The sequence below is a fragment of the Eriocheir sinensis genome, chromosome 11 (genome assembly GCF_024679095.1).
Source record: "Eriocheir sinensis breed Jianghai 21 chromosome 11, ASM2467909v1, whole genome shotgun sequence".
NCBI lineage: Eukaryota > Metazoa > Arthropoda > Malacostraca > Decapoda > Varunidae > Eriocheir > Eriocheir sinensis.
Window position 1 is genome coordinate 18,317,860 of NC_066519.1, and position 27,500 is coordinate 18,345,359.

Here is a 27,500-nt window from a genome sequence, read left to right on the forward strand (position 1 = left end):
TCCTCTACTCGTCCATTTCATATTATCTTTTACGTCTTCAACAATTACTCCTCCTCCTCCTCCTCCTCCTCCTCTTCCTCCTCTTTCTCCTCCTCTTCTTCCTCCTCCTCCTTCTACGCTTCTTCATCTTAATTTTTTTTCTTTATATTAATTTCTATGAGTTATTTTCGGTGTAATATTAAGTTTTCCTCTCTCTCTCTCTCTCTCTCTCTCTCTCTCTCTCTCTCTCTCTCTCTCTCTCTCTCTCTCTCTCTCTCTCTCTCTCTCTCTCTCTCTCTCTCTCTTCCCCTATTCGTACTATTGCTTAATTGACTTTATATTTACTCTCCTTCCCTCCTCCTCCTCCTCCTCCTCCTCCTCCTCCTCCTCCTCCTCCTCCTCCTCCTTTCCTTTCCTCCTTCTCTCTCTTCCTTCCCTCTCTTTCCTTTCCTTTTCGTATTCCTCCTCCTCCTCCTCCTCCTTCGATTATAAGAGAGAGAGAGAGAGAGAGAGAGAGAGAGTAACAATAATACGGTGTCATCCTCAAGTTCGAAACCCCAATCCTCCTCCTCCTCCTCCTCCTCCTCCTCTTCCTCCTCCTCCTCCTCCTCCTCCTCCTCTTCCTCCTCCTCCTCCTCCTCCTCCTCATTACCACACAAGTCCAACAAGGTTCTCAGACAATAATGGAACACCGTGATGCCCGCAGTTTGACTTAGAGCCTGTTGGAGAGAGAGAGAGAGAGAGAGAGAGAGAGAGAGAGAAATTGTTCTGCTCACTTAACTTTATCAGGACAGGAAACACCACCACCACCACCACCACCACCATCATCATCACTATCACCACCATCACCACCACCACCACCACAACAGACAGACAGACAGAGAAAGAGAGGAACGAAAGAAAAAAAAGCTGGATCGAAAATTTGAAAGAAAAGAGAAAATAAAGAAAAGAAAACAGAGAAAGAAAATGAAAAAATAGGTAAAGGAGAAGACGAATGAGAGAGAGAGAGAGAGAGAGAGAGAGAGAGTAAAAAGACAGACAGACAGACAGACAGAAATAGAGGAAGGAAAGAAAAAGGGAAAACAAAAAAAATGAAAAAAGAGGTGAAGGAGAATACGAATGAGAGAGAGAGAGAGAGGCGGTCTGGCAAACTCCCGGATCTGCATTCAACTGTAAAATAGCATTCGGGGATCTGTTTCCTCAGTAGTTTTGTTGCGTCATCAGCCTTTTCAGGAGGAAGACGAGGAGGAGGAGAAAGAAGAGGAGAAGAAGAAGAAGGATGACGAGGAGGAGGAGGAGGAGGAGGAGGAGGAGGAGGAGGAGGAATTGGATGAAAGCGAAGAAAATCAACCAAGAGAGGAATGATGCAGAGAGAGAGAGAGAGAGAGCGCAATAAAACAAGTGTCAGGGAGAGAAGTGAGTTTCCGGAGCTGTTTGTCACCTAGTGAGGGAGAGGGGCGAACACACGAACACACACACACACACACACACACAGACACACACACACACACACACAGACACACACACACAGGGGTTAGCCAGTCAGTAACATATACAAAAGAAGTCACACACACACACACACACACACACACACACACACACACACACACACACACACAGACACACAAGGAGTTATGGGACGACCTCTGGACAATAACAAAGGACTATCTCTCACCCTTTAAAGAACAACAACAACAATAACAACAACAACAATAGTAGTAGTAGTAGTAGTAGTAGTAGTAGTAGTAGTAGTAGTAGTAGTAGTAGTAGTAGTAGTAGTAGGAGGAGGAGGAGGAGGAGGAGGAGGAAATAAGTAAAACAAAAGAAAAAAACTAATACTCATTCTATTTCTTGATTATCTATTGTTTCTGAGTGCGTGTGTGTGCGTGTGTGTGTGTGTGTGTGTGTGTGTGTGTGTGTGTGTGTATAGCCAATGTACACACACACTCAAAACCTCACCCATCTGGACCTCTCTTTCCCTCCCTCCCTCTCTCTCCCTTCCCTCCTCTCCCTCTCCCTCTCTCCTGTTTTCTCTGGTGCTTAAAACATTTATCTAAGGCTCGGCGCGGGTGTCTAAACTCCCCTTAGTCTGTATATAAACACGCCTCTCGGGTGGCTGAAAAATAGGAGAAAATGACGGTCGTTAAACAAGGAACCGAACGGAAGACACAGAAACCAGGCTATGAAAATGAAGCTTTGTTAATGAAGATATATTTGCATGTCCTCTTAAAATCTGAGCTGAAAAATAGGTGAAAATAGGTCTTTACACAAGGAACCGAAGAGAAGACACAGAAAACAGGCTATGAAAATGAAGCTTTGTTAATGAAGATATATTTGCATGTCCTCTTAAAATCTGGGCTGAAAAATAGGTGAAAATAGGTCTTTACACAAGGAACCGAAGAGAAGACACAGAAAACAGGCTATGAAAATGAAGCTTTGTTAATGAAGATATATTTGCATGTCCTCTTAAAATCTGAGCTGAAAAATAGGTGAAAATAGGTCTTTACACAAGGAACCGAAGAGAAGACACAGAAACCAGGCTATGAAAATGAAGCTTTGTTAATGAAGATATATTTGCATGTCCTCTTAAAATCTGAGCTGAAAAATAGGTGAAAATAGGTCTTTACACAAGGAACCGAAGAGAAGACACAGAAAACAGGCTATGAAAATGAAGTTTTGTTAATAGAGAAAGGTATATTTGCATGTCCTCTTAAAATCTGAGCTGAAAAACAGGTGAAAATGACGATCGTTTCACAAGGAACCAAAACACGATTTCTCACCACAGGGAAGCGAACGACAGACGGACACTAGATATTGCTAAAAGAATGAGGTCATGTTGAGAGAGAAACTGATTTAAGAGAAAGGAAAAAGAGAAACGTAAAAAGGAAAAGTTAAAAGGGGAAAGGTAAGGTAAGGTAGGGTAAGGTAAGGTAAAGGAAGGTAAGGTAAGATAAGATAAGATAAGATAAGGTTAGGTGAGCTAAGGTAGGATAAGGTGAGGTAAGGTAAGGTAAAGTATGGTAAAGTAAGGCAAAGTAAGGTAAAGTAAGGTAAGGTAAGATAAAGTAAGGTAAAGTAATGAAAGGTAAGGTAAGGTAAGGTAAGGTAAGGTAAAATTATGCATGTTTTTTGCGTTAATATTGATTTGGAATGTCGAAGCAATTTTCCAGCTCAAGAGAAACAAGATTACGCCTTGCAAGTTTTCCCTCGCCGCGCCGCTGATGCTCGGGCTAAGGAGGAGCTTGAGGGAGAGAGCGAGCGAGCGAGCGAGCGAGAGAGAGAGAGAGAGTATGTGTGTGTGTGTGTGTGCGTGTATTTGTTTGCAATCTTTTCCTCTTATCTATTTTCCGCATACGAATATTTAAAATTTTCCTGGTTTGACACTAATTACGAAGCTCAATATTATTATTATTATTACTATTATTATCATTATTATTACTAACTTCTTTTTCCTTACAAACTATACGTTCAAACTAATTTTCTGTCTCCTCTATTTCACAATAATAATAATCGTAGTGGTAGTAGTAGAAGTAGTAATAGTAGTAGTAGTAGTAGTAGTAGTAGTAGTAGTAGTAGTAGTAGTAGTAGTAGTAGTAGTAGTAGTAGTAGTAGTAGTAGTAGTAGTTGTTGTTGTTGTAGCAGTAGTAGTAGTAGTTGTTGTTGTTGTAGCAGTAGTAGTAGTAGTAGTAGTAGTAATAGTGTAGTAGTAGTAGTAGTAGTTGTAGTAGTAATGATGATGATGACAACAACAACAACAACAACAACAATAATAATAATAATAATAATAATAATAATAATAATAATAATAATAATAATAATAATAATAATAATAATAATAATAATACAAAAACAAGCTTAACCAAACAAGTAGAGTCACGGCTGTTAATATTTCAATCTGTTTTTCTCCTCCTCGTCTCCTCGCCTCCCATAAATCATCAGCCTCGGTAATTAACCTCGGCTGTCACCTGTTACATTTCTTTTCGCCTCGCTCTTTTTTTCTCTCGCCTTCGTGCTATTTCAAACCCTCACGGCTCTTCTAATGCGCTCACTCGTTAGTCTCAGTTCAGCCTCAAGACTTTTTTTTTTCCTCACTGTCACCTCTGAAATGTGTGGTGTAAAATCTAAAAGCGTGTAAAGAATATATGTAACCTAAGCTAACCTAACTCAACCATGCGTAACTTAACCTGACAACCTGACAACCTAAGCTAACCTAACTCAACCATGCGTAACTTAACCTGACAACCTAAGCTAACCTAACTCAACCAAGCGTAACTTAACCTGACAACCTAACCTAACCTAACTCAACCAAGCGTAACTTAACCTGACAACCTAAGCTAACCCAACTCAACCAAGCGTAACTTAACCAGACAACCTGACAACCTAAGCTAACCAAACTCAACCATGCGTAACTTAACCTGACAACCTAACCTAACCTAACTCAACCAAGCGTAACTTAACCTGACAACCTGACAACCTAACCTAACCTAACTCAACCATGCGTAACTTAACCTGACAACCTGACAACCTAAGCTAACCTAACTCAACCAAGCGAAACTTAACCTGACAACCTAAGCTAACCCAACTCAACCAAGCGTAACTTAACCTGACAACCTGACAACCTAACCTAACCTAACCTACATTTAAATTGAAATCGAAATTGAAATAAAAATAAGTCTATAAGTGTCAATATTACCTCAAACATCAAATTTTATCCGCAAAGAAGTGATGCAAATATTAAAGTGAACAAAATACTGGATTGGGACGATAAATAATGGAACAAAACTTAGGTGTAAATAAATAAACTCACATTGCACTATTTTTTTTCAACGTTGTAACGCGAGAATGAAATAAACTCCCAGGCTTCATTCCTCCAGTGGTCCAGTGCAACACGACTGACTCACTCACTAAAAAACAAACAAAACTCAACCGCCACTTCCTCCAACTCAAGACCAAAAATAACGGGAAGAGAAACTAAAGTCTAAATAAACAAAATCACACCATCATTTTCCTTTCAGCGCGGATGGAATAAGCTCCCCACAATCCTCCCTTCCGTGGTCCAGTACAACACGACTGACTCACTCACTAAAAAACAAACAAAACTCAACCGCCACTTCCTCCAACTCAAGACCAAAAATAACGGGAAGAGAAACTAAAGTCTAAATAAACAAAATCACACCACCATTTTTCTTTCAGCGCGGATGGAATAAGCTCCCCACAATCCTCCCTTCCGTGGTCCAGTACAACACGACTGACTCACTCACTAAAAAACAAACAAAACTCAACCGCCACTTCCTCCAACTCAAGACCAAAAATAACGGGAAGAGAAACTAAAGTCTAAATAAACAAAATCACACCATCATTTTCCTTTCAGCGCGGATGGAATAAGCTCCCCGCAATCCTCCCTTCAGTGGTCCAGTGCAACACGACTGACTAACTCATTAAAAAACAAACAAAACCCAACCGCCACTTCCTCCAACTCAAGACCAAAGATAGCGGGAAGAGAAACTAAAGTCTAAATAAACAAAATCACATCACCATTTTCCTTTCAGCGCGGATGGAATAAGCTCCCCGCAAACCTCCCTTCAGTGGTCCAGTACAACACGAATGACTCACTCACTAAAAACAAACAAAACTCAAGCGCCACTTCCTCCAACTCAAGACCAAAAATAACGGGAAGAGAAACTAAAGTCTAAATAAACGAAATCACACCACCATTTTTCCTTCAGCGCGGATGGAATAAGCTCCCCGCAATCCAGTGGTCCAGTGCAACACGACTGACTCACTAAAAAACAAACAAAACTCAACCGCCACTTCCTCCAACTCAAGACCAAAAATAACGGGAAGAGAAACTAAAGTCTAAATAAACAAAATCACACCATCATTTTCCTTTCAGCGCGGATGGAATAAGCTCCCCACAATCCTCCCTTCAGTGGTCCAGTGCAACACGACTCCCCCATCAGAAAACAAACACAACTTCACCACTTCCTCCACCCTCACGTCCACTTATACAAAAATGCAGTCTGGTGACCACTTGACGTAGTTTCAATGAGGTGAGGACAGAATGCCTAATCTGGAAGGACGGGTCTGTGGGGTCTGAATAGCAAACTTAATCTGCGTCATCATCTTGTTCATCCGCCTTTCCTCTGCGTCACACCGGCCTCTGTTAATATAGTGTGACAGGGGCGGGACACGGGATGGTACAACTTACTCCGTCAAGCATTTCTTCTTCTGCGTCATATTTTTAGTTTTTTTCTTCGGGTTTCTTTCGTTTTAAGTCTTGTTTCGTTTGGCATTTTTTTGTTTGTTTGAGCGTTTGTTTTTCCTTGTTCTTGTCTTGCTTCTCAGTTTCTTGTTTTCTTTGTTTCCTTGTTTTGTTTTCTTCTTGTTATCTTCTTTTTTTTTGTCCCTTCGTTTCTTTCCGTCTTTCTTTCCTTCTTTCTTTCTTCCTTTCTTCTTATTTTTCTTCTATTAATTCATTTCAATTTCCACTCTTCTTTTTCTTGACATTGTTTTTCTTCCTCCTCAGTTTCTCCATCTTCTCCTCCTCCTCCTCCTCCTCCTCTTCTTCTTCTTCTTCTTCCTCCTCCTCCTCCTCCTCTTCCCAGTCTTGTTCAAATTTGTCACCACAAAACCCCTCTTCTTTTTACCCAATAAAAAGCCTATTTCTCTCTCTCTCTCTCTCTCTCTCTCTCTCTCTCTCTCTCTCTCTCTCTCTCTCTCTCTCTCTCTCTCTCTCTCTCTCTCTCTCTCTCGTTTCCTACTTGTCTTTCACACTTTTCTTCTCCTATTCCTCCTCCTAGTCCTCCTCGTCCTCCTCCTCCTCCTCCTCCTTCTCCTTCTCCTCCTCCTCCTCCTCCTCCTCCTCCTTCCTGCTTGCTTCCCTCTTCTATGAAACTTCCTTGACTTCTATCTTCTCCTCTTTCCTCCAAACTTCCTCCAACTTCTCTCCTTACCTCCACCTTTTCCCTCCACCCTCTAAAAACATGCTCCCTGGCGTTTCTTCTCCCTCCTCCTCCTCTTGCTCTTCCTCCTCCTCCTCTTCCTCTTCTTCCTCTTCCTTTAAGCCTATTTCAGAACCACAGAGAAAAATAACTTCAGAATTCCCTATCCAATCTTGAGAACATCTATGTCTTCTTATCCTCCTCCTCCTCCTCCTCCTCCTCCTCCTCCTCGTCCTGGTCTTCTTTCTCCGTCTTTTTTTCTACTTCCTCATTTCCTTTTGTTTTTTTTCTTGTCTTTCCTAAATCCATCTTTCTCTTCATCTTTTGTTATCTTCTTTTCTCCTTAATTCCTCTTTATCTCCCTTCCTCTTCCTCTTCTTCCTCCGTTTCAGGTCTCCTTCTTCTAATTCTCTCCTCTCTTTCTTTCGTCTTTTTTCTTTCCCTCCATTTCGTCTCCCTTCTTCTAGTCCTTATTTTCTATCTATCTGTATTAATTTAGTTCCCATGGTCCCGCTGCACACGACTCTCCACTCTCTCTCATCTCGATACTGTCCCAATCCCATATGCAAGAGTTAACCAGGATCATCATTCTTTCATCCCTTACGCTGGTGAACTCTGAAAAAGCCTTCCTCTATCTGTTTTTCTCTTCTATCTCTTCTTCCTTTCCTCCTCTTCCTCTTCCACCTCTTCTTTCTTTCCTCCTCTTCCTTTTCTACCTCTTTTTTTCTTTCCTCTTCTTTCTCTTTTTTTTTCCATTAGCTTTACGATTCTTCTAACACCCTTTTCCGTCTTCCTTCTTTCTTCCTCTTCTACCTTTTTTCTTTCCTCCTCTTCCTCTTCTACCTTTTCTCTCTTTCCTCCTCTTCCTCTTCTACCTCTTCTTTCTTTCCTCCTCTTCCTCTTTTTTTTCCATTAGCTTTACGATTCTTCTAACACCCTTTTCCCTTTCCTTCTTTCTTCCTCCCCTCTTTATCATCTCTCTCCTCCTTCTCCTCCTCCACCTTCTCCCTCCCTTTTCCTCACCTCACTGGCTACAGCTCTCCCTCCTCCTCCTCCTCCCTTCCTCCCTACCTCATCTCCCTCTCTCATTCTCTCCCTTTTTGCCTCCCCCTCCTCCTCCTCCTTCTTATATCCTGGCTCTCCCATCCTTACCAACCCCACTACCTTCTCCCACTCTTCTCCTCCTCCTCCTCCTCCTCCTCCTCCTCCTCCTCCCAAACAATCGGAAATGGACGCATCCAGATAGAAACCAGCAATCTTGAGGAAGAGAGGAGAAGCTATCGGGCTCCTCCTCCTCCTCCTCCTCCTCCTCCTTCTTACTCTTCTTCGTTTTCTGCTTCTAACTTCTAACGCCTCTTTAATAAAACTTCCTTGTGTGTGAATGTGTGTGTGTGTGTGTGTGTGTGTGTGTGTGTGTGTGTGTGTGTGTGTGTGTGTGTGTGTGTGTGTGTGTGTGTTATTTTTTTGTGTTTTTGTCACGATTCCTGTTTTGTTAGTCTTAATGTTGTTGGTAATTCCTCTCTCCCTCTCCCTCTCTCTCTCTCTCTCTCTCTCTCTCTCTCTCTCTCTCTCTCTCTTCTTCTCCGCGTCTTTCCTCCCTCCGCCACTACATCACTTCTCCCTCTTTGTCTCTCGCAATTAAACCTTGTCCACCATCCTTCTCTACTCTGCAATATCTCCTCCTCCTCCTCCTCCTCCTCCTCCTCCTCCTCCTCCTCGTAGCCGTCGTCGTCCTTGTCCGCTTCGTCCTTGTCCTTATCTTTATCTACTGCGCCAATGTTTTTTTTTTCTACATCTAATATTGTTGACACCTCTTCCTCCTTTTCTAATTCCTCTTCTTCTTTTTCTTCTTCTTCTTGACTCATTTTGTTTCTTCTTTTTTTCTTTCGTGTTTGTTTTTTTTGTTTATCCTTTTGTTCCTTTTCTTGTTTTTCCTCCTCCTTCTCCCCCTCTTCTTCTTCTTCTTCTCCTTCTTCTTCTTCTTCTTCACTCCCTTTGTTTCTTCTTCTTTTCCTTCGTTTTTCTTTCTCTATATTTGTTTTCGTTTGTCCTTTTCTTCATCTTCCTCTTCCTCCTCCTCCTTCTCCACCTCTTCTTCTTCTTCCTCTTCTTCCTCCTCCTCCTCGTGCTGTCTTTTTTTCTTTGTTTGTTCTTGTTTTCCTTCTTTTTCTCCACTTTTTATTTACTTTGTTTATCTTTCTCTTCTTCCTCCTCCTCTTCCTCCTTTTCCTCCTGTTATTTTTTTTCCTCCAATTCTTCTCAACTTTCCTCATTCCATAGATTTTTTTTTCTCTCTCTCTCTTTTAGTTTTCCTTCTCTTCCCTCACAACTGCATTCTTCTTCTTCTTCTTCTTCTTCTTCTTCTTCTTCTTCTTCTTGTTTTCGTCCTTTTCTTCTTCTTCTTGTTCTTGTTGTCTCTCTCTCTCTCTCTCTCTCTCTCTCTCTCTCTCTCTCTCTCTCTCTCTCTCTCTCTCTCTCTCTCTCTCTCTCTCTCTCTCTCTCTCTCTCTCTCTCTCTCTCTCTCTCTCTCTCTCTCTCTCTCTCTCTCTCGGGTCGTTTATTAGACGTCAATTAATATCTGCTTCCTATTGGCCATTAATTGCTCTTTTCTGGACACCTCGTAAACTAAGGTCTCTCTCTCTCTCTCTCTCTCTCTCTCTCTCTCTCTCTCTCTCTCTCTCTCTCTCTCTCTCTCTCTCTCTCTCTCTCTCTCTCTCTCTCTCTCTCTCTCTCTCTCTGTCTATCTGCCAATCTATTTATCTATCTCTATCTATCTCATTTCTTCAAACGCATTCCAATTTATCTAGGTGTCTGTGTACTCTCTCTCTCTCTCTCTCTCTCTCTCTCTCTCTCTCTCTCTCTCTCTCTCTCTCTCTCTCTCTCTCTCTCTCTCTCTCTCTCTCTCTCTCTCTCTCTCAACCCCCTCCCCCCCACACACACATCAATAAGATCTCATTCAATATTTATATTTTTTTTACTTTCGCTTTCACAAACTTAAAGTCTCATTCACCTTCATTCATATTCATTCTTTTTTTCATCACTAACTAAGGTAATCTTCTCACCTGCCCATAATTACTTTCCCTTTCCTTTCCCCTCCCTCACACCATTACCTTCCTCCCTAACAATCTCCCCTTTCCTCTCCCTTATTCCTCCCTTCCCTTCCCTTTCCTTTCCCCTCCCTTACCTTCCTCCCTAACAATCTCCCCTTTCCTCTCCCTTATTCCTCCCCTCCCTTCCCTTTCCTTTCCCCTCCCTTACCTTCCTCCCTAACAATCTCCCCTTTCCTCTCCCTTATGCCTCCCCTCCCTCCCCTTTCCTTTTCTCTACCTCCCTCCCTTCCTTACCTTCCTTTCTAGCAATCTCCCCTTTCCTCTCCCTTATGCCTCCCCTCCCTCCCCTTTCCTTTTCTCGCCTGACCTCCTCAAAGGGACGGACGTTGACCTCGCTGCCCTACCGGCATCAAACCTTAACCTTGCTTTTCGCCTCGTCTGGTGAAACGACACTTGTTATTTTGTGTGTAAATCGACTCCGTGTGTGTAAATCGACTCCGTGTGTTACATTTTAACGTCACAACTTTTGAAATCCGTTCATCCACGTTTTTAATTAACCGTTACTTAAATAGGCCCGTACGCCTTCTCAGAAATCGAACGACTAACTGTGCTTGTTTACTTGTCTTATTTAGCACCACTCAACCTAATTAATTAACGTCTAACTCAGTGCTGTGACGCGTCTAACTAGTGTTTGAAGTGTTGCGAGGATTACCGTACAGTGAGAGGACTTCCCTGCTACAGCCACGAGCGGTTAAGTTATTAATCGACTTTTTTGTGTTTCCTGTCTTTCCTCAGTAGGATTACAACTACACGACCTAACACAGCACCCAGTGAAAGACAGTGAGCTTCTTGTGTCTAACTAACGTAGAAAATCTGTCACTAACGTAGAAGTACAAAGCTTGACCCGTATACCAGCACACCTGTTTTGAAAAGGAGGAAAAGTTTAATCCCCCAGAGAATTTTAATCCGGAGGAAAACACGTGTGGCCCTCATAGACGCCACACCTCAAACTCTCCCGCGTGACTCGACCGATTTAAAGCCGCCTCCCTTCAGGTGTTGATACAAAATTCATCTTAACTGTAAAGTTCACCGATATATCGTCTTGCAACAGTAAATAAAAAAAAAAAAAGAAGTAATCATGCCGTCCAACTATTTCAATTGCTGTAATTGTTCAAAGAAATATGCTGCGATTCATTACCAAACCAGCGACGCGATGTGTAGGTACTGTGTCTTAGACTTACGTATTCAGGCACTACAAACAACCAACGAGGATCTACAACGCTCCAATGCGTTACTCTGGGACATCGTGACGTCACACCCTCAACTCCCTTCTTCTTCTTCTTCTTCTTCTTCTTCTTCTTCTTCTTCTTCTTCTTCGTCTTCGTCTTCTTCTTCTCCCTCTTCACCCTCCACCACCAGCACCGCCATCACCCCCCGCCCCTCCCCACCCATCCCACCATCACCACCACCTACTCTTCCTCCTCCTTCCTCTTCCTCACTCTTCTCTTCCGCCCTTCCTCCTCCTCCAACTCTGCCCCCTCCTCCACATCCTCAACATCCTCCTCCTCTACTCCCCCAGCCAACCCCTTCTTCCTCTTCCTCCTCCTCCGCCTCTGCCACCTCCTTACATTTCTTCTCCCCCTCCTCCACATCCTCCTCCTCTACTCCTCCCCAGTCAACCCCTACGCCCCTTCCTCCTCCTCCGCCTCTGTCCCCTCCTCCACATCCTCAACATCCTCCTCTACTCCTCCCCAGTCAACCCCTTCCTCCCTTCCTCCTCCTCCGCCTCTGCCCCTCCTCCACATCCTCAACATCCTCCTCCTCTGCTCCCCTGCAGTCAACCCCTTCCACCTCTTCCTCATCTTCCCTGGGCTCCCCTTGTCCCTCTCCTCTACCAGCCCTCCTAACGCCTCCACGTCCAGTCGCCACCACCTCCCTCCTCACTACTCATCCATTAGACGCCACAAGACCATTCTTCCTGCTGTGGTCTGCGTAGATCAGACACAGTTTCAGGGCACAGACAAGCTGAAAACATCTGTTAGACTTGTAGGGGACTCGCTGGTTAGAGGTCAATTAACGGAATTCTGCGGCAGGAATACAGAGACGCGGAGGCGTTATTGTATTCCAGGAGCCAAACTGGACGACATTACTTCAGCTGTCGATGCTGTCACGGAACTCGCGAAGGAAGACACAGTTTATTTGATTCACGCGGGGACAAATGACGTTCAGTCTACTCAAACTCAGGCCCTACTATCAAAATACCGTCAGGTCATTCGGCGTTACAAGACCAAGTCCCTCACGTCATTGTCTCTGGAATTCTACCCAGAATCAGCGCTTACGCCGGCTTCAACAGCAAAGCGAGCAACATCAATACTAGTCTGAAGGAAATTTGTGACGACGAAGGCGTGGCGTTTACAAACGCCTGGCACCACTTCCTTGAGCGCCCAGACTTGTTTTGGAACGATGGACTACATCTGAATGAGGTTGGATCGGCGCGTTTCAGGAGGCTTCTGGACGAGGCAGTGAAAAGCTTTTCGAAAAGCCTTTCAAAAACGGCGGGCGAGGACGGGGCAAAGGCAGCCTTGATCAACCAACCCGTAGCGTCAGTGCGACCCACAAGAAACTGTGTAACTAACCACGCCTCCGACAAGCGAACTGGTACAACTCGTCACGGCCACATTTCTATCATGTACACAAATGCACGTAGTTTAATACCCAAAAGGACGAAATTAGGGCGTATATTGCAACAGAGAAACCAGATGTGGTAGCCATCACAGAGACTTGGGCCAACTCTACCCATCTAGAATCCGAAATGTCATTCCTGGGTACGAAAGCTTCCACAAAAGTCAAGCACAAGAAAGGAGGAGAGTAGTTTGCTACGTAAAAAGTACACTCCTGCCATAAAATAGACAAACAGGACGCAGAGAAATACGATTCTGTCTATGTGGAAATAACCGCAAATAACAAGAAACTAACACTTGCAACCGTATACAGGCCTCCGAAACAATCTACGAAGAGATTCACTCTCTAACACAAAGCAAGGAAGCAATTATAATTGGGGACTTTAATTGCCCTAACATTGACTGGGGACTGATGACTGGAGATCAAGAGGGTAACAGGCTTTTAGAAATGGTGGAGGATTCGTTCATCACTCAAGTTGTAACTCAACCAACAAGAGAAAACAATCTGCTGGATCTGGTATTAGTAAGCGACCCCGACCTCATTCGCGACTGTACAGTTGGTGAGAAACTTAATGGGTGCGATCACCACTTAATCCGTTTTAATATCAACATATGTCACAAACTCGTAGATAATCCATCAGTGATACCAGATTACAAAAAAGGAAATTTCAACTTAGCCCGTGCACTGCTTCCCCCTACGACCTGGGACCAACTTGGCATCACCGACAATACAATCGACAACGCGTGGAACGTCTTCAAAGATAAGCTGTTGCAAGTAGAGAAGGCTACAGTGCCTACGAAATCCAGGCGAGTAAATGGGGCCGTAGATCCACCGTGGATGACCAGAGAAATAAAAAGGGCAGTAAACCTAAAAAAAAAGGAATTATAATTTGATGAAAGAGAATGCTACGGCCGAAGCCAGCACACAGTACCACAACAGCCTCAGAGCTTGTCGAGCTTAGTCGGAGTAGCAAACGCAACTATGAAAAGCAAATAGCGCGCGAAATCAAAACTAACTCCAAGAAATTCTTCACGTACATAAGATCGAAAAAGAAAGTAAAATCCAATATTGGTCCCCTGACAGACGAGACTGGATCTGTAACTCAGGACAGTAAACAGATGGCCAGAATCCTCAACAGTAACTTCGCATCCGTATTCACAGTCGAGGACATCGAAACCATTCCCTTGAGCACTGACCCGCCGAGTGAGATCACGCCGCTTGTAATTGACTCAATATGCGACCAAGTAGTAAAAAAGTACTTGGACAAACTCAACACGAACAAGTCAACGGGACCCGACAGTTTGTCCCTACGGTTATTAAGAGCTTAAACAACAAACACTTCAACCACTCACTAACATATTCAACCGGTCACTTAAACTGAACAAGGTCCCGGAAGACTGGAAGATGGCGAACGTAACACTGATTTTCAAAAAAGGAGACAAAAGCGTTGCATTAAACTACAGGCCCATAAGTTTGACATCAGTGGCAGGAAAAATACTCGAAAAGATTATTAGAGATAAACTTGTTAAGTTTCTAGAAAACAATAATGTAATCTCCGACACCCAGCATGGCTTCAGAAACAAGCGCTCCTGCCTAACGAATTTATTAGACTTCTTCCAAGGTATATATAAGAACTGGGATGCCCACATCCCCAGTGATGTTATATACCTGGACTTTCAGAAAGCCTTCGACAAGGTACCGCACGAGCGACTCCTTAAGAAACTGCACTCGGCGGGCATCGGAGCCAATCTGATCGCGTGGATAAGAGATTGGCTCACCGACAGAAAACAACGAGTACTACTCAACGGACAGCCTTCCGATTGGCTACCAGTCACTAGTGGAGTGCCTCAAGGGTCAGTGCTGGGACCCATCCTCTTTATCATATATATCAATGACCTAGAATCAGGACTGAAATCCACAATATCGAAATTTGCAGATGACACCAAGGTGGGTGGAGATGCCCTCACAAAGACTGCGAAATCATTCAGAAAGACCTCAATCACATTATCGAATGGTCGGAAAATGGCAAATGTCTTTTAATGTTGACAAATGCAAAGTCATGCACATTGGGTCCCAAAATAGTAACCACACATACATCATGAATGGAGACCTCTGCAAGCGATGCAGGAGGAAAAGGATCTTGGAGTCACTATCAGTAGTGACCTGAAACACGTGAATCACTGTAAAAAAGCATACAACAAGGCCAACATTATGCTCGGGTTCATAGCGAGGAACTTCGAGTGTAAAACACCAGACGTGATGCTATCCTTGTATAATTCCATGGTAAGACCGCACCTCGAGTATGCAGTGCAGTTCTGGTCTCCCAATTACAGAAAGGACATTGCTTTACTGGAAAGGATTCAACGACGCGCCACAAAGATGATTCCAACCTTAAGGGCTCAACCGTACGAGGAACGACTCAAGCGACTCAATCTCTTTACATTGGAGAAAAGACGCCTACGAGGGGATATGATTCAAGTCTTCAAGTATCTAAAAAAGTTCAATAACGTCGATTACTCCAAATTCTTTGAACTGCAAACCAACTCAAGAACTAGAAATAACGGTTTACCCATTCAGTCGAGTCGATGTAACACAGACATTGGAAGGAGTTTCTTTTCAAACCGAGTCATCCGCCACTGGAACAATCTTCCCTCAGAAGTAGTAAATGCGAATACCATCAACTCCTTCAAATATAGAATCGACCGTCATTTCGCTGAGTCAGGAGTAAACTGAATAACGAGGGGCTTCCATCTGCTCCTCAATATCGAGGTGCTTTCATCTGCTCACCAAGCCCCAAGTGGCGGTCGAGCAGATTAAATCACCCAAGCGGGCGACCTCGTAATGAGCCAATAGGCTTTCTGTTGCCTGCATTTCCATGTTTCCATGTTTCCATGTTTCCCTCCCTTCCTTACCTTCCTTTCTAGCAATCTCCCCTTTCCTCTCCCTTATGCCTCCCTTCCCTTACCTTTCCTTCCCCCACCTTCTCTCCCTCCCTTACCTTCCTCCCTAACAATCTCCCCTTTCCTCTCCCTTATTCCTCCCTTCCCTTCCCTTACCTTTCATTTCCCCTCCCTCCCTTCCTTCCTTACCTTCCTCCCTAACAATCTCCCCTTTCCTCTCCCTTATGCCTCCCCTCCCTCCCCTTTCCTTTCCTCTCCCTCCCTCCCTTCCTTACCTTCCTCCCTAACAATCTCCCCTTCCCTCTCTCTTCCACCTCCCTTCCCTTCCCTTCGCATCTTTATTTACTTCTCCTTCCCTTCCCATCATTTTTTTACTCCCCTTCCTTCCCTTCCCTTCCCCATCACTCCCTCCACTTAACCTTTTGTCTTCCTTCCCATCTATTCTCTTCCTCTCTTCTCCCTCCCTTCCCTCTTCCTCTTACTTACCCCCTTCCTTCCCCTGTCTTCCCTCCATTCCTCTTCCCCTTCTCTTCCTTCCCTCTTCCCTCCCTCTCCTCAACCCTTCCACTTATTTTCCCCTATCTTCCCCTTCCTCCACTTTACCCTCTGACTCCTCCACACCTCTTCCCTTCCTCTTCTCCTCCCCTCTTCTCTTCCCCTCTTCCTCCCTTAATGCCATAGAGTGCAAGAGGTAATATAGAGATGAATTATGGCACCATTTCTTATAGGCTCCTCGTAATGTTGTCATGGAGGCTTACATGGTTGGCTGTGTGTGTGTGTGTGTGTGTGTGTGTGTGTGTGTGTGTGTGTGTGTGTGTGTGTGTGTGTGTGTGTGTGTGTGTTATTTTTTTTTTGGTTGTTGTTGTTGTTGTTGTTGTTGTTGTTGTCTTCTTCTGCTTCTTCCTCTTATTATTATTATTATTATTATTATTATTATTATTATTATTATTATTATTATTATTATTATTGTTGTTGTTGTTTTCCTTTGATTCTTATATTCTGACCTTCCAACTTTTTTCTTCTTCTTTTTCTTCTTCTTCTTCTTCTTCTTCCTCTTCTTTTCCTCCTCCTCCTCCTCCTCCTCCATCACTTTTCCATTCTCGCAGTCCTCCCTCGCTTAACCCTTCTCCTCTTCCTCAATAACTTCTCCACATTCCTCCTCCTCCTCCTCCTCCTCCTCCTCTCACCTGAATATCGCATCCCCAGGTAAAGTTTCCTCCACCTGGAGTAACTTTCTCTCCCACCTACTCCATAAGCTCTCAATAGTGCTCTTCCTCCTCCTCCTCCTCCTCCTCCTCCTCCCGTGCTAACTTGCCTTTCTTCCCCATTTCCCACTTCTCTCTCCTTCTTCCTCCCTTTAATATATCATCTTGCTTGGAAACTAATTCTCTTTCTCTTTCTTTCTTTCTTTCTTTTCTCCTTCTTTAGTTTTCTTTTTCTTCTCTTTTTCTTGTTCCTGTTTATCGTTCTTCCTCTTGTTCTTCTTTTTTCTTCTTTTTCTTCTTCTTCTTCTTTTTTATTATTATTATTGTTATTATTATTATTATTATTATTATTATTATTATTATTATTATTATTATCATTATTATTATTATTAACCTTTTTCTTCTTTTCTTCATCTTTCTCCTGCCCTTTCCCCTCCTCCTCTTCCTCCTCCTCCTCCTCTTCCTCCTCCTCCTCCTCCTCTTGATCAGCTCATCCAATTTGATTTTATTGTCGCCCGTGTCGGCTACCATCTTCTCCTCCCTCCTCCTCCTCCTCCTCCTCCTCCTCCTCCTCCTCCTCTCCTCCCTCCCTCCCTCAAGCCTTTCTTTCCTCCATCTATTTCCCCTTTCATCATTTTCTTGACCTCTTTATTCCTCTCTTATATCACCTTCCTCCTCACCACCTCCTCCTCCTCCTCCTCCTCCTCCTCTTTCTCTTCTCCTAATGTCCATCATAACCATCTCTCTCCTTCTTCTTCTTCTTCTTCATATTCTTCCTTCTCTTCTTCTTCCCTTGGTGTATGGAAGAAGTAGAAGAAGAAGAAGAAGGGAAGATGAAAATCGACAAAAAAGAAGAACAAGTCAGGAGGTCACGGGATGGAAAATTAAGGAAGGAAGGAAGGAAGAAATGAAGGAAGGAAGGAAGGAAAGAATCGACTACGGAGAAGAGGAAGGAAAGACTTGATAAAAAGGAAGCAAAGGAAAAGAAGGGAGAGAATACAGAAGAAAGGAAGGATGTGAGGAGGATAAAAAGAGAGAGAGGAGGAAGTAAAGGAAGGAAGAATGGAAAAGAGGGAAGTAAGGGAGAGAAAAGGGAGGAAAGGAAGGAAATAAAGAGAGAAAAGGGAGGTAGGGAGAGAGAGAGAGAGAGAGAGAGCGAGGGAGAGAGAGAGAGAGGGAGAGGGGGAGAGAGAGAGAGAGAGATCGGAAAACAAAAAGATGAAAAAAGGAAGAAAAGAAGGGAGGAAGAAAGTAAATGAGGTGAAAGAAGATAGAGAAAAAAGAGTAAGGGAGAAAAGAGAGGGAGAGAAAAGTAACAGGAAGTAGAGAGGAGGAGGAAGAAGGAGGAAGAAGAGGAGGAGGAGGAGTTGGAGGAGGAAGAAGGGAGGCAAGAAGTAACAAGAGAAGGACAGCCTCCTCTTCCTCCTCCTCCTCCTCCTCCTCCTCCTCCTCCTCCTCCTCCCAATCCTTGCAGCTTCCCTTCACTAGAAACCCAATTGTCCTCAAATATCGACCACATCCGAACCTGCTTAAGGGGGGGGGGGAGGTGATAGGGGGGGCGGGGGAGGGAGGGAGGAAGATTGGAGGAGAGAGAAGGAAGGAAGGAAGAAGAGATAATAACGAGGAGGAGAGAAGGAAGGAAGAAAGGATGGCTGCAAGGAAGGAAGAAAGGAAGGGGAGGGAGGAGGGAGGAAGGAAGGGAGGAAAGAAGGAAAGAAGGAAGGAAGAAAAGAATGGATGGATGGAAGGAAGGAAGGAAGGAAGGAAGGAAGGAAGGAAAGGGGGGAGGGAGGAAGGGAAGGAAGGAAGGAAGATTGAATTATAGAGATGATACGTTTGGAGTGAGTGAGGAAGGAAGGAAGGAAGGAAGGAAGGCAGGAAGGAAGGGGAGGGGGGGGGAGGGAAGGAAGGAAGGAAGATTGAATTATAGAGATGATACGTTTGGAGTGAGTGAGGAAGGAAGGAAGGAAGGAAGGAAGAAGGAAGGAAGGAAGGAAAGGGGGGAGGGAGGAATGGAAGTAAGGAAGGAATATAGAATTATATAGATGATACTTTTGGAGTGAGTGAGGAAGGAAGGAAGGAAGAGGAAGGCAGGAAGGGGAGGGGAGGGAAGGAAGGAAGGAAGATTGAATTATAGAGATGATACGTTTGGAGTGAGTGAGGAAGGAAGGAAGGAAGGAAGGAAGGAAGGAAGGGGAGGGGGGGGAGGGAAGGAAGGAAGGAAGATTGAATTATAGAGATGATATGTTTGGAGTGAGGAACGAAGGAAGGAACGAAGGAAGGAAGGAAGGAAGGAAAGAAGGAAGGAAGGAAGGAAGAAAGAATAGAAGGAAAGCAGGAAGGATTAAAGACAAAATAAAGAAGCGATAATGTGACAAAAGAAGGAAGGAAGGAAAAAAAGAAGGAAAATATAAAGAGGAAGAAGAGGAAGAAGAAGAGGGCAAAGAGTAATTTATGAGAAGGAATGAGGAAGACCTGAGAGATGATGCTCGTTACAGAAGAGGAGGAGGAGGAGGAGGAGGAGGAGGAGGAGGAGGGACATAGATAAGGCAGGTACTAAGGAAAGGCCCTCAACACTTCATCAAATTCTTCTGCTATAGTGAGCTAACATAGGAAGAGGAGGAAGAGGAGGAGGAGGAGGAGGAGGAGGAGGAGGTGAGCGAAAAAAGGAAGCAAAAATAAAGAAAAAAAAGAAAAAATAATATAAAACAAAAAAGGAGGCGGAATTATACCTTGCGGAATCCCGAGAGAGAGAGAGAAAGAGCCTTGACATCACTTTCACTCTCACCCTATCACGACCTTGCCTTCAGTCCCTTTAAATCCTCCCTCGACCCCACCCCCCTCTCTCTCTCTCTCTCTCTCTCTCTCTCTCTCTCTCTCTCTCTCTCTCTCTCTCTCTGCGACCCGTTAGTTAGTATGAGAAAGTCTTTAGTAGAATAGTGTGGCTGGTTTGATTATTTGTTTGTTTTTCTATTTTCTTTCCACGACTAACTTTGTAATATATCGGTTTGAACTCCATTAAAATCTAGCACTTCTAACTCAAAAACTGGAATTAACTAGCCACATAACTGTTCATAAATACTAGTACGACGCTTTAAGAATCAGGTGTGTAAATGTATAGTGGGGGGAGGTGGTAAGAGGGCAGGGGAGGGGGGAAGGGAGGGAGGAAGATTGGAGGGGAGAGAGGGAATGAAGGAAGGACGAGAAGGGAGGAAGGAGGTAAGGAAGAAAGGAAGGATGGAGGGAAGGCAAGGTGTCACATGTAAAGCAAAACAATAAAGTGGGTCCCAACTAATCAACTTGCTAACTGCATGCCTCCCCCCCCCCCCCCCCTCCCGCGGCCCCGCTGCACACGACTTTCTACTCATGCTCATCCCTATTCTGTCCAAACCCCTTAAGCAAGAGTTAACCAGCATCTCCATTCTTTCATCCCCTTCACTGGTAAACTCTGGAACAGTCTTCCTTCGTCTGTATTTCCTCCTGCCTATGACTTGATCTCTTTCAAGAAGAGTGTATCAGGACACCTCTCCACCCGAAATTGACCTCTCTTTTGGCTACTCCTTACTTTTCACTTTTGTGGGAGCGGCGAGAAGCGGGCTTTTTTGTACTGTTTTTGTTGTCCTTGAGCCGCATTCTTTGATGTAAAAAAAAATCTACCTCAGTCTTCATTTCTCGCCCTTTACGTGTGTCTGAGAATGAGGGTTTTACCTATATCACTATCTCTCTCTCTCTCTCTCTCTCTCTCTCTCTCTCTCTCTCTCTCTCTCTCTCTCTCTCTCTCTCTCTCTCTCTCTCTCTCTCTCTCTCTCTCTCTCTCTCTCTATATATATCTATATATATATATATATATACTTCCCCATACAAGCTTTCATGCGTAAGACAAAACAAAAACCTGGGTCTCGTCTAATCAACACTACCTCAGTCTTCATTTCTCGCCCTTCACCTGTGCCTGAGAATGAGAGTTTTACCTATATCACCATCTCTCTATATATATACTTCCCCATACAAGCTTTCACACGTAACACAAAACAAAAACCTGGGTCTCGTCTAATCAACACTACCTCAGTCTCCATTTCTCGCCCTTCACGTGTGTCTTCGAGTGAGGGCTTCGGCTACATCAACATCTTTATGAATATACTTCCCCCATACAAAAAGTGGCTCCCGTCTAATCTGTTCCATCACGATCCTCATTCCTCGCCCTTCACATGCCGGCGCCTCGTCCCTGGTCAGCTTATGGGCGTTCCGGCACCCACAGGAATGGCTCTATCGGGCTCGTATCACTGTCGCCGTGTGAGGAGGCATTTGACTAGAGTCTTTTGCTGTCTTGATCTCCGTACGTGCTTTGGGGTATTATGTTTTTTTTATATGAGGCATTTAGTTATAAGGGCAGCTTCCAGGAGAGCGGTTTTTTCTGTCTTAATCTCCATACGTGCCTTTGGGTATTACGCTTTTCCAATATGAGGCATTTAGCTATAAGGGAAGCTTCCAAGAGAGGCATTTGGCTAGAGCGCTCTTTGCTGTCTTAATCTCCATAAATGACTTTGGGAATTAAGCTTTTCCCATATGAGGCATTTAGCTATAAGGGTAACTTCCAAGAGAGGCATTTGGCTAGAGCGCTTTTTGCTGTCTTAATCTCAATACTTGCCTTTGGGTATTTAGTTTTCCCATATGAGGCATTTAGCTATAAGGGCAGCTTCCAACAGAGGCTTTCGTAATGGCAGCTTCCAAGAAAGGCATTTGGCTAGAGCGGCAGTTTCTGGATGATAAATGTGGCAATACCGACTTTATTTTTTTATTATTATAAGAAACGTATGAGGCAGAGAGGAAGGAATGCTCAGAATCCTCCAATCACCTGACATTTTCTATTAGTCATTAGTCTATCACTCCTTCCCTTCCTATTCCCATTCCTAATCCTACTCAACCCAATCACTCATTTCTCCCAATATTTTTTTTTTTTTATATTTCCAAATTTCTTATCCTCCTCCTCTTCTTCCTCTCCCAAATAAGCTATACCTCTAGAAGATAAATGTGGTAAGACCGACTTTATTTTTGTATTATTATAAGAAACGAATGAGGCAGAGAGGAAGGAGTGCTCAGAATCCTCCAAGCACCTGAAACATTTTATATTAGTCATTAGTCTATCACTCCTTCCCTGCCTATTCCCATTCCTAATCCTACTCAACCCAATCATTCATTTCTCCCTATACTATTTTTTTATATTTCCAAATTTCTTATCCTCCTCCTCTTCTTCCTCTCCCTAGAAGATAAATGTGGTAAGACCGACTTTATTTTTTATTATTATAAGAAACGAATGAGGCAGAGAGGAAGGAGTGCTCAGAATCCTCCAAGCACCTGAAACATTTTATATTAGTCATTCCCTTCCTATTCCCATTCCAAATCCTACTCGACCTAATCATTCATTTCTCCCTATTCTTTATTTTATATTTCCGATTTTTTTACCCTCCTCTTCTTCTTCCTTTTCAAAATAAACTATACCTCTGTCTATCATCAGTTCTATGTACGAATGTATGCTTAGACACACACAGTCACACACTCACATGTACATTATAATATATACATTACATACGACCTTCCCACGTCCATTGCATGTTCTTAAAAACGTCAACAGAATATCTTACTCTTTTTTTTTACAACAAAGGAGACAGATAAAGGACTAAAAAAAATAAAAAATAAAAAAATAATAATAATGAAAAAAAAAGCCCGTTACTAACTGCCCCTAAAAAGATTGGAGAGTCTGTTCCACCCCATCTCTCCCCCCTCCCCTCCCCCTTGTGTTAGTTCAGTAGGCCTATCACCAATTACGAAACACAGTAGATTCTTTCAACGTCAAGTCACTTCTGTTCACCAAGAGTATCTCCACATCTCTCTCTCTCTCTCTCTCTCTCTCTCTCTCTCTCTCTCTCTCTCTCCTATGGGATTCTCTCTACTCAATAATCTCTCCCCAAATCATGCCTACGATATCTCTCCCTCCACTTATCCTCCTCCTCCTCCTCCTCCTCCTCCTCCTTTACTCCCTCCTTCATCTCTAATATTCCTACTCATCCTTCTTCTTCATTCGTCACGTCCTGTTCTTTTTTTTTTCTCTTCTTTTCTTTCGTCTATCTCCACTTCTGTTTTTTTTTCCTTAATGTTCTTTTTTTCCTTCCTCTCCTTTATTCTTCCTCTTTTGTTGATCTCTATCTTCTTATGACATTTTTCTTTCTTTCTCTTACCTCTTTTCTTTTTTCCTTTCTTCCTTTTCATCGCCAATTATTCACTGATGGTCAAAACTTTTCTTCTTCTTCTTCTTCTTCTTTTTCTTCTTTTCCTTCCCATTATCTTTTTTTTTTTTTTTTGCCACTTAAAACAGAAGTGCCACTGACCTCTCTCCTCCTTCTCCTTCTCCTCCTCCTCCTCCTCTCAATCTCCCTCTTACCTTCACTGATCTCTTCCCCAAAAGTACTCTCCCTCCTCTCACTTATATTACTCCTCCTCCTCCTCCTCCTCCTCATTTTTATAACCCTCTTCTCATCTCCTTTTCCACATTAAATAATAGTCTTTTCTGGTTCAATTTCTCCTCCTCCTCCTCCTCCTCCTCCTCCTATTCACATTCCTTTCCTTTCCCTCCTCAACCCAATCCTCCATTTCTTCATATTTTTTTTTACCTCCGAACTTCTGCTATTCCTCCTCCTCCTCCTCCTCCTCCTCTTCCTATTTTTCCTTTTCCTCTTCCTAATCAACCATATTTCTCTATTCATCTTTTTTCTCTCTTTTCTCTCCTTCTCTTCTGTTTTTTTCTCTTTTCCCATTCTTTTTTTTTTTTTATTCTCATGTAGTCTTGTCATTTCCCTTTTCCATTCTGCTCGTTGTTTTTTTATCTTTTTTAATTCTCAATCGGCCATGTCTCCTCTTTAAAAACATATATATTCCTCATTTTCTGTCTCACTAAAACAACACGTTCACTTTTTCCTCTTTTCAACGTTTTTTCCTCTCGTTTTCCTCCTTTTTCCTTTTATTTACCTTCATCTGGTCCTGTCCCCCTAAAAAACAAACCAGGACCCCTCTCAATATTTTTCCCCGTTTTCTTTTTTTGTTCTTCCTCCCTTTTTAAACGCAGTACATAACCACCACCATCACCACCTGACATCCCTCCTCCTCCTCCTCTTCCTCCTCTTCTTCTTTCTACCCCTCAGCACCACGATACCAAACGTCTAACATCCCTGCTCCTAATATCCCTTCCCCTCCTCCTCCTCCTCCTCCTCCTCCTCCTTCTTCTTCCGTCCCCCTTTCCTCCTCCTCTTTTTCTCCTCTCCTCTTCTCTCCTCCTCATTCTCCTCGTCCTTCTTTCTATCCTTCCTTCTTCTTTATTTTCTTCTTCCTCCTTGTCTTATTTTTTTACACATTCTCCTCCGCCTTTTCTCCTCTCCTCCTCCTCCTACTCCTCCTCTTTCTCTTCTACTTCTTCTTCCTCCCTCTCCTCCTCTCCTCCTCTTCCTCTTCCTCCTCTTAGAACCACACCAACAAACCTAACATCCCTCCTCCTATCCCTTCCCTCCTCCTCCTCTTCCTCTTCCTCCTCTCCTCCTCCTCCTCCTCCTCACCATCCCCTTCCTTCCCCTCCAGCCCTACACCACCAAACCTAACATGTTCCCTCCAGCTATCGCCCCCCCCTCCTCCTCCTCCTCCCCCTCCCCCGCCACCAATCATCGTGTCGCGGCAATACTGGGCGGGTGTTTACCTTTCATATGCTCGCTCTCTCTCTCTCGATGGTTGGAAAATCGTGTTAGTGTCAAATTTGGACCAACCGTTTCCACCACCGCGACGGGAGGGAGGGAGGGAGGGAGAGGGAGAGTATAGGGTAAGGGATGGAAAGGGAGAGGGAGAGAGGAGACAGATGGAGGAGAGGTAGGGAGGGACAGTGATGGTAGGGAGGAGATGGAGAAAGGAGACAGAAGGGAGAGAGAGGAAGGGAGAGAGGGAGAGGATAGGGTGAGGGAGGGAAAGGGAGAGGAAAGCAGAGGGAGAGGGGAGACAAATGGAAGAGAGGTAGGAGGGACAGTGATGGTAGGGAGGAGAGAGAAAGGGAGAGGAAGGGAGAGGGAGAGAGGAGACAGATGGAGGAGAGGTAGGGAGGGACAGTGATGGTAGGGAGTAGAGAGGGAGGGAAAGGGAGAGAGAAAGGGAGATATGGTAGGGTGGCAAGGAGGGAAAGAGGAGAGATGGATGACTGAGTGGAAGGGAGAAAGGGAGAGAGATGAGGGAGAGGTGGACAGGGATGGAATGAAACAGGGAGGGTAAAAAAGGAGGGGGAGGACGTAAGGGAGGTAGGGAGGAGAGAGGGAGGAAAGGGAGGAAGAGACAGGGAGGGTGTGAGGAAAGTTTGAAGTGATTGAAAGGAAGGAGAGAAGGAAGGGAGAAAAGGAAGGAAAGGAAATAGAAAGAGGAATAGAGAGAGAGAGAGAGAGAGAGAGAGAGAGAGAGAGAGAGAGAGAGAGAGAGAGAGAGAGAGAGAGAACAGTTAATAGGCTATCTTTCTATAATCATGTTTGCGCTCTCCGTTCGCTCGTGGAAATAAATGAAGAAAAATGTTTGTCTTCCCTTATATACTGCGAGGGACAATCCGTGTGTGTGTGTGTGTGTGTGTGTGTGTGTGTTCTCATATTCTCGTACGCTTAAAAAAAAAAAAAAAAGCAAATATGAAAAATGAACAACCCACACCACAAAATATTTTCTCGTATTTTCTCTCGGTTTTTTTTTTTTTTTTTTTTTTGGAATTCATTTTTTTCTTCAGCTTTTTTTATTACTCCCTCTTTTCATTTTTCATTTTCTTTCTATGTCTACTTTATTTTCCTTTTTCTTTTTCTAATTCCTTTTCTTTGTCTTCTTTATTTTCCTTTTTCTTTTTCTAATTCCTTTTCTTTGTCTTCTTTATTTTCCTTTTTCTTTTCTCATTCCTTTTCTTTGTCTTCTTTATTTTCTTTTTTATTTTCTAATTCCTTTTCTTTCTATGTATTCTCTATTTTCCTTTAACTTTCTGCACCTTTTTCTTATTTACTTTTTCACTTATTTTACTTTCTTTTCATTTTTCCTTCGTTTTCCACCTTTTTCGATCGTTCCTTCTTATCTTCCTCTATATTTTCTTTCTTCCCTCTTCTTATATTTTCTTTTCCCTCTATTATTTTCTTTTCCTTTCCAGTTATCTTGTTTTTTTTCCTGTTTCCTTCCTTTTCCACCTTACTCCTTCCTCTTTTCGTCACCAGGGGGCCAGATAGGACGCAAACAACCACTTCACATTGCATCATCGTCCACCAATCACGTGTAAGTGCCCCTAGGAGACCAGCCAATCAGGGAGCCGCTAGCCACCCGCCCACCTCCTCCTACGCCCCGCCCACTCCCCGTCCTGACCAATCACCGAGTTCCCTCTATCACTCAGAACCAATAGGAGAGTTCCGTCTTTTATCTATGTAGTGATCGTATCTCTCTCTCTCTCTCTCTCTCTCTCTCTCTCTCTCTCTCTCTCTCTCTCTCTCTCTCTCTCTCTCTCTCTATCTAACTCTCTCTCTCTCTCTCTCTCTCTCTCTCTCTCTCTCTCATTGGTACTCACGTTTCCCATTTTTTGTTCGTTTGTTTGTTTGTTTGAGTCTCCCATCGCTTACCTGCAAAGAAAACGGGATTAATTAGTTTTTTTTTCTTCTTTTTAGTGAATAATGAAGGTGTATTAATGATAAAGGAGGAAGGTATGGTTATTCTCTCTCTCTCTCTCTCTCTCTCTCTCTCTCTCTCTCTCTCTCTCTCTCATAATTACTGTGCTTTTGAAATAACACGTGAGAGAGAGAGAGAGAGAGAGAGAGAGAGAGAGAGAGAGAGAGAGAGAGAGAGAGAGAATGCAATCACAATCAACTTTATGAAAAAAAAATCACCACCACCATCACCACCACCACCACCACCATCACCACCATCACCACCACCATCACTACCACCACCACCATCACCACCACCACCATAATATTATAACACACACACAAGAGAAAGCTAAAAAAAAAAAAATGAGGTTGAAAGGACAAGAGAAGCGATGTTTAATGAGCAAATTCCTCTCTCTCTCCCTTTAAATGATGATGATGATGATGATGATGGTGGTGGTGGTGATGAAGGTTCTTGTTGTTTATGATCTAGTGTGTATAGTGGTGGTGGTGGTGGTGATGGTGGTGGTGGTGGTGGTGATGGTGGTGGTGATGGTGGTGGTGGTGGTGGTGGTGGTGATGGTGGTGGTGGTGAAGGTTCTTTTTTTTATAATCTAGAGTGTATTGTGTTAGTGGTGGTGGTGGTGGTGGTGGTGGTGGTAGTGCTGGTGATGGTGGTGGTGATGGTGGTGGTGGTGGTGGTGGTGGTGAGGGTCGTTCATCACATATTGACTTCGTTAGTGGTGGTGGTGGTGGTGATATTTCTGGTGGTGACAAACAATTTTTGGAAACGATTAATAACGTTTGTTCTTTACTCTCTCTCTCTCTCTCTCTCTCTCTCTCTCTCTCTCTCTCTCTCTCTCTCTCTCTTCAAAATACACCTGTTTTTCATCTCCTTGGAAATGAGAAAATGATAAGAAGGAGGAGGAGGAAGAGGAGAATGAGGAAGAGGACGAATTGGAGGAGGAGGAAGATGATAAATAGGAATAATAATAAAAGGCTGATAAGGAAGAGGGATAAACGAGGAGGAAGAGGAGGAGGAGGAGGAGGAGGAGGAGGTAAT

The 27,500-nt window shown here is 43.6% G+C and overlaps 1 long non-coding RNA gene across 4 annotated transcripts in view; it reads right to left on the reverse strand.

Annotated features, from left to right (window-relative positions):
- The window catches only part of LOC126996974 (uncharacterized), a 156,430-nt gene that overhangs the window by 74,666 nt on the left and 54,264 nt on the right, over positions 1 to 27,500 (reverse strand). For all 4 annotated transcript variants that reach the window (XR_007751780.1, XR_007751782.1, XR_007751781.1 and 1 more), the window contains exon 2: positions 22,254 to 26,413. This is a non-coding gene — a long non-coding RNA (uncharacterized LOC126996974). The remainder of the gene's footprint in view (positions 1 to 22,253; positions 26,414 to 27,500) is intronic.